Below are 7039 nucleotides of genomic sequence, written 5' to 3'. Positions count from 1 at the left end.
TCTTGGAAGTCTAAACTAAACAATAAGGGGCTCTTGTGACTAATTAAATTTTCATTCCATCACCGAGATAATGATTCATTCAAAATCTATGGGTGATTGAGTCGGAAATGAGATATTTATTAAACTTTTTTAACTACTGGCTATGATCTGATTGATAAATCTTTTAATTTATTTCACGATCAAATAATAAAGATTCTATTGATATTTAAATATAAAATTTTAAAAACGAAACGCTTTTAATGATGTTTTATCGATCTTTGGTTCTCAAAGAGATGTGAGATTTGTTAATTTTAATTCTACCGACTCATTTCTGACCTTTCCATTTCATTGGACCCAGTTCTTTGGTTAATACTTAATATTCATTTTGTTCCGGTATTAGAAATTTAATTAAAGACCCTCCCCTTTTTTTAGTTAGGTGTTTTTAGCTTAGTTGGTCGAGAAAGGTTGAATCTTTCATGATTGATCGTCTTGAACAATCTGTTCTATTAAAGATGCAGTTTAAAGAAAAGCGTTTTTTTCTTCATTTTTTGTATAAATTCTTTTGCTCATAGAATAAAAGATGGGGTTAATTAAATTGAATCCTTTGCGAAGAATTCTCCAGAAAAAAGGACCTTTCCATATAGAAAAAGAAAGTATGAAAGTATAGATTACTATGTGCCGATTGAACCAATGACTATTCATGATTCCATATCGAATCAATTCCATACCGGCTCCAAACTAGAGGAAAGTTATGGTAAAACTTTGTTTAAAACGATGTGGTAGAAAGCAACGTCGACTTGAAGGACATGAACGGTTGTGTTTTCCTTTAGATAGTACTTCCATTTTTTATGTGTCTTTGCATTTTTTCTCAATTTTGAAAAAGAGGGACCTATCCTATTTCTTAATATTATAATTATAATTTCGTTATTTCTTCAAGGGAAGTCTTTATTTGAAGACTTGAGTTGAGTCCATAAAAAAGACTCCGGATTTTTATACTAGATCCAGTTGATTGGCTCGAATTCCTAAAATTTGCCAGCGGAATATGAATCAAATAAATTGGGAAAGGGTATCTTCAAAAAATGAAAGAATCAAACTTTCTCTCTCTTTTTGATAAAATTTTGTATTTGCTTGTAAAGTATTGGAGGGTGGAAAAAACGGAGCTACGGACTCTGACACAATTTTTTGTGACTTCAGTGGCTCTTTAAAGAACTCCCAGCAAAAAAAAAAAGATATAATCTTTTTTTATAAAACTTCTTTTCCTACCTCATCAAGTTCTACCGACAAAAAGCGTCAATGCTCCAATTTAATAATTATATTCTGATTCTATCTTTATTATGTAGGATTTCCTTGTTCGACAAAGATTCCATTCATATAAAATAATCAATTGTAGCGGGTATAGTTTAGTGGTAAAAGTGTGATTCGTTCTATTAATCCCTTAAATAGTTAAGGGGTCTTTCGGTTAATTTGTATTTCGATCAAAAACTTTCTTTCTTAAAAGGATTTTATCCTTTACCTCTCAATGAAAGATTTGAGGAAGAATATACATTCTCGTGATTTGTATCTAAGGGTCAATTCAAAATTGAAAATTGGATTATGGAATTGCGAAGCATAATTTTATTTTAGTTGGATAAAAAAAAGAGTACTTAATTTAGCGGCTCTTTCCAAAAGGCGTGAATGCAAATAAAAAACATCTCCTGGATAAGCTTCGCGGCCTGGGGGTCTCCTTAATAGAAGAGACATTTGACGATAAGCTTGTGCTTGTTTGGAGGGATCATCATAAATGATTGAAGTATGTCGTTCACGGTACATAAAATATTCATCCAGAGCCGCTCCTGTATAAGGGGCGAGGTATTGTAATGTAGCAGGTGAGTCTGCCATTTCGGCTACCACAATAGTATAATCCATTGCCCCCCATTCCTGGAAAGTAGTCACTACCTGAGCTACAGAAGACGCTTTTTGACCAATAGCTACATAAATGCATACTAAATTTTGCCCCCCTGTCCCCGATAATTAATTCTCGTTGGCCGCGTCCTAAAGGGATCATCGAATCAATAGCAATAAGTCTCGTTTGAAGAGGCTCATATACAGAACGTCTTGAAATAATACCTGGAGCGGGAGATTCAATTTACCGGGATTCAGAAGATGAAATTTCACCCCTACCATCAATAGGTTTAGCCATAGCATTTACAACACGACCCAAATAAGCTTCGCTCACAGGGATCTGAGCAATTCGTCCCGTTGCTTTTACAGAACTTCCCTCTTGTATCATTAAACCGGTACCCATTAATACAACACCAACATTATTTGATTCCAAATTAAGAGCAATGCCTATTGTAACTTCTTCAAATTCTACTAATTCTCCTGCCATTACTTCATCAAGACCATGAATACGAGATATACCATCGCCTACTTGAAGTACGATGCCGGTATTCACAACCTTTACTTCTCTATTATATTGTTCAATACGTTCACGGATAATAGTACTAATTTCGTCGGCTCTAATAGTTGCCACGAGTCTTTCTTAATTCTTTTTTAGAAGCAAAGGAAAAAAATAATGCCTTCAGTACATATGACTAATCGGTTATTTCTTTCATCGCCCCAAACATGCCAATATTAGCATTGATGGTGCGTAAATGTAACTCATTGTTCAAACCACTATTCAGAGTTCCTAGAGCTCCTTGTAAGGCTTGTTGGAAAACTCGTTTTCGGACTTGAATAATCGCTTTTTGTTGTTCAAACTGAATGGTTTCGTTTTTGTAATTTTCTAATTGTACCAAATTATTATAAGTTGAATTAATCAAATTTGATTTTTCTCGTTCTATCTCAGAATATCCATTCACTCGAAATTGATCGGCTTCCATTTCCACTTTTCGTAAGTGGGCCCTGGCTTTTTCCAGCTGTTCAATGGCCCCTTCACGTAATTCTTCTGAATTTCAAATAGTACTCAAGATCCTCTGTTTTCGATTATCTAATAAATCACTTAATGAAAGTAGATTATCTTCCCATTCATTTCAAAACTTCCACGATCTCTTCCCGAACCAAACATGAATCTTTCGATTCATTTGGCTCTCACGCTCAGTTACTAATAAGGGATTCCATTTTTTTTATGTAATGAGCCTATCCTCTCTTCTCTGTTCATATTCCAAAATATCAAAACGGATCATTGATCCACGACTATAATATTTGGAGGGCTCTTCCGACCAGACAAAAATCTGTATTGGCAAAGTTGTTTTTTCTTAAAATCCAAAAATGCTTCTTATAATACATAGGTCGTCGATTCGGCATTGAAAAAATGGATCCTTCCTTTTTCCAGTAACAGGTTCAAATCATTTTATCGATATGAGTGTTCTATATCGAAAAAATTGCCTACTTTTTCTTTTTGAAACCATTTCCATACTAACATAGTGGTAGAAAGAGTACCATGTTGCGCCTAGACTTCAAACGGTTTAGCTTTAACCATGTTAATAGTTCCACATTATTGGTTGATAGAGAATCAAAGTATATTTACTTTACCAATGAGTCGTGAAATGCTATGGTTCTTACATATGATTTCTTCACTTATTCAGAAGTAATTCGCGAGATCGTTCACCCTTCATTTACTTAGTTTAGTTCTAAAGAAAAAAGAAAGTGCAGCTGGTTAGATCCAGCGTATTCTTGAAATAAACAACCCGCACACACTCCCTTTCCAAAAAAGATCAATACACCAAGTACTACACTTAGATTTATTAGATTTGTTGCTAAAATATCGGTATTAAACCCGAAACTCCCGGCGGATGGCCAGTGACCCAAAGAAACGAAAGAATCGGTTACATTTTTCATACGATCTCCTCTTATAGATAGGACTAACAAAATCAAACAGAGTTTGTATCAATTCGTCCCTTTTTTATAGTTTGATTTATTCTTTTTTTTTTTCCTTTTTTTTACATAGATTTTATTATTCCATTTTGAATTTTTTTTGATATTTCAATTGAGGTTCCCACTCCGAAACACACTTATTAGAATTAGGTCCATATCTCATGTCAGTCGTGAAATACCTCATCTTTTGCAACGCAGTCTAAAAAAAAGGGTCTCATTGGACTAAGAACGGGAAGGAAGAAAGCGAGTAGGTCTGCTAATTCCTCATCCTCAAATCAGTCCTTCCCACGGATATTGTCTCAATCAAAAAGTGATTGTAGGAGTAAAAACTTGATAGAATTCAAAAAAGCAGGTGGGAAATCCAGGGCAATAAAATTTAGAAAAAAAACTTTCTATTCTTAGGATTAAACAAAAGGATTCGCAAATAAAAGTGTTATTGCCACAACCAACCCAGAAATTGTTAAAGCTTCCATAAAAGCCAGACTCAGCAATAAAGTACCATATTTTACCCTCTGCCTCTGGTTGTCTCGCAATACCTTCTACGGCTTGTCCCGCAGCAGTACCTTGACCAACTCCGGGTCCAATAGAAGCAAGCCCTACAGCAAGAACGGAAGCGACAGAAATCCGTGGGTTCATGGTAAGCTCCTCGCACCAAAATAAATAAATGGTTAATGATACAATCAAAACCAATAAATAATGCCTTATGATTCCATTACTAAGATATATCCAATTGAAATAATTGTATTATTGAATCGTCAGAACTACTTCGATTTCTCGTTTTTTGTTCTCATCCACCGAGTCTTTATCAATTATCAATCCATAGGCCCAAGTTCTTCCATTTTTTAGTTTCAAAGCATTCTTTCAATTGTTCGTGATTTTTCTCTTCTATATGCTCTTGGTTTCATGTGTTTATTCATTCGTCACAGACGAAATGGAAGGAATTCTATTGGAATCCTCATATAAATTCATAGTGGGATCGTAAAGGAAATAATATCTATGGATAGTTCATATATAACTAGTCAATATCTAATATCACATATACATATGTTTCTTCCACAGTGTAAACCAACTATTTCATTCTCATCTTATATGCATTCGGATTCTAGAAAAACATACACAACAATTGGTTTATAGCCATTACATACACCTAAGTCGACCCCCTCAACCTATTTTTTATGAAACCCATTTGTCACTTCCTCTTTTCCCTTTAGTTATCATTATCCCGTATGAATCCAAATAGGCGGGTTGGTTAGTTCATTATCATTAGCCCAAATCATTACCATTACATATCAATACAATATCAGGATTTGGTTGATAGAATTGCATGGAATTAATTCGAATTTTGGACAATCCTTGAATTAAATCAAATTGAATGGCAATCCATCGTTCTATAGAACATCGTTTTTGTTTAATCACACATAAAAACTAGATAGCATAACAATTTGGATTCAAGTTATGAACCCTAATATAATTAGAATCTTGTAATTGAATGAACAAATAGAAGTGGGGGTATGACATCAATGCGCCAAGAATCTTAGGAAAAAGATATTTTAGATCTCTTTCCTTTATTTTTAATTTTGAATTCCCGAATACCAATCAGAAAAGCTAGTTAATGATGACCTTCCATAGATTCACCTATATACGCCGCAGCTAAAGTTGCAAAAATAAGAGCTTGAATCCCGCTTGTAAATAATCCAAGGAACATGACAGGTATAGGAACCACTAAAGGTACTAAAGAAACAATAACAACAACGACTAATTCATCAGCCAATATATTCCCGAAAAGCCGAAAACTTAGTGATAAGGGTTGTGTGAAATCTTCTAGGATGTTAATTGGTAAAAGGATTGGAGTTGGTTGAATGTATTTACCGAAATAACCTAATCCTTTTTCGGTAAGACCAACATAGAAATATGCCACGGACGTGAGTAAAGCTAAAGCAACGGTAGTATTTATATCATTCGTAGGTGCGGCTAACTCCCCATGAGGTAACTGTATTATTTTCCAAGGTAAAAGATCCCCTGACCAGTTAGAAACAAAAATAAATAGGAACATAGTTCCAATAAAGGGAACCCAAGGACCATACTCTTCTCCAATCTGAGTTTGGCCTACTTCCACACCGGATATACCGTATAGCCCTTTTAATGTGTTGACGGAACATGGTAGCACATTCATATTGTCCTCTGGCAGAAATAGAACTTAAAAAGGAATTATTTTGATTCCACTATCTCTTTCTCAACTCGTCTACTTGAATCATCTTTTTCGGATATCAAGTAATCACATAATATCCCCAACATTTTTATCTCTTTTTTGGTATTCAGAATATAGTAACCGATTCAAAAAATCTATGGAGTTCTCGAAGTAATTGACTTATCTTATTATTAATCAACGATTTGGGATATAACTAGAACGGACCTCACAAATAGCAAATACTAATTTGTTAAGGATTAATCGGATTGAAGCTATAACGTCATCATTGGCTGGAATCGAAATATCTGCGAGATCCGGGTGACAATTTGTATCGATTAAACAAATCGTTGGAATTGCCAAAGTCTCGAAGAGCCGTATATTCTTCTTGCTTATGAACGATGATTACAATATCGGGTAACCCCGTCATATATTTGATCCCACCCAGATATGTTTGCAAGTGATATAATTGTCTCTTCAACATTACTGCATCTTGTTTTGGAAGGCGGTTGACTCTTCCCTTATTTTGTTCCGCTCTCAAATCCCTGAACTTATCAAGTCTCGTTTCTGTAGTGGACCAATTTGTTAACATGCCACCGAGCCATTTTTTATTAACATAATGACACCGAGCCCTTATTGCAGTCGATGCTACTAAATCAACTTCTTTATTTTTGGTACCAACTATTAAGAATTGCTTTCCTTACTTGTTGCATCAAAAACTAAATCACAAGCTTCTGATAAAAAGCGAGCAGTTCTAGTAAGATTTATAATATGAATACCTTTACGCTTTGCAGAGATGTAAGGTGCCATTCTAGGATTCCATTTCCTAGTACCATGACCAAAATGAACTCCTGCTTCCAACATCTCTTCCAAATTAATATTCCAATATCTTCTTGTCATTTCTCCCCACGCTTCCCCGTTTTTTTAAGAGATAAGATACCCTAAATACTAAATAAATAATTGTTCCGATGGAACCTTTTAACAGAGATTGACCCTTGATACACAGGCCAAGCCATAAAT

At 34.7% G+C, this 7039-nt stretch overlaps 1 pseudogene; it reads right to left on the bottom strand.

Annotated features, from left to right (window-relative positions):
• Window positions 1-2362, bottom strand: part of LOC113316089 — a 5925-nt pseudogene extending 3563 nt beyond the window's left edge.
• Window positions 2363-7039: the final 4677 nt, after the last annotated feature.

Source organism: Papaver somniferum, chromosome 10 (genome assembly GCF_003573695.1).
Source record: "Papaver somniferum cultivar HN1 chromosome 10, ASM357369v1, whole genome shotgun sequence".
In the NCBI taxonomy this organism is placed as follows: Eukaryota; Viridiplantae; Streptophyta; class Magnoliopsida; order Ranunculales; family Papaveraceae; genus Papaver; species Papaver somniferum.
The sequence above is the reverse complement of the archived record's forward strand: the minus strand, read 5'-3'. Positions and strand labels throughout refer to the sequence as shown.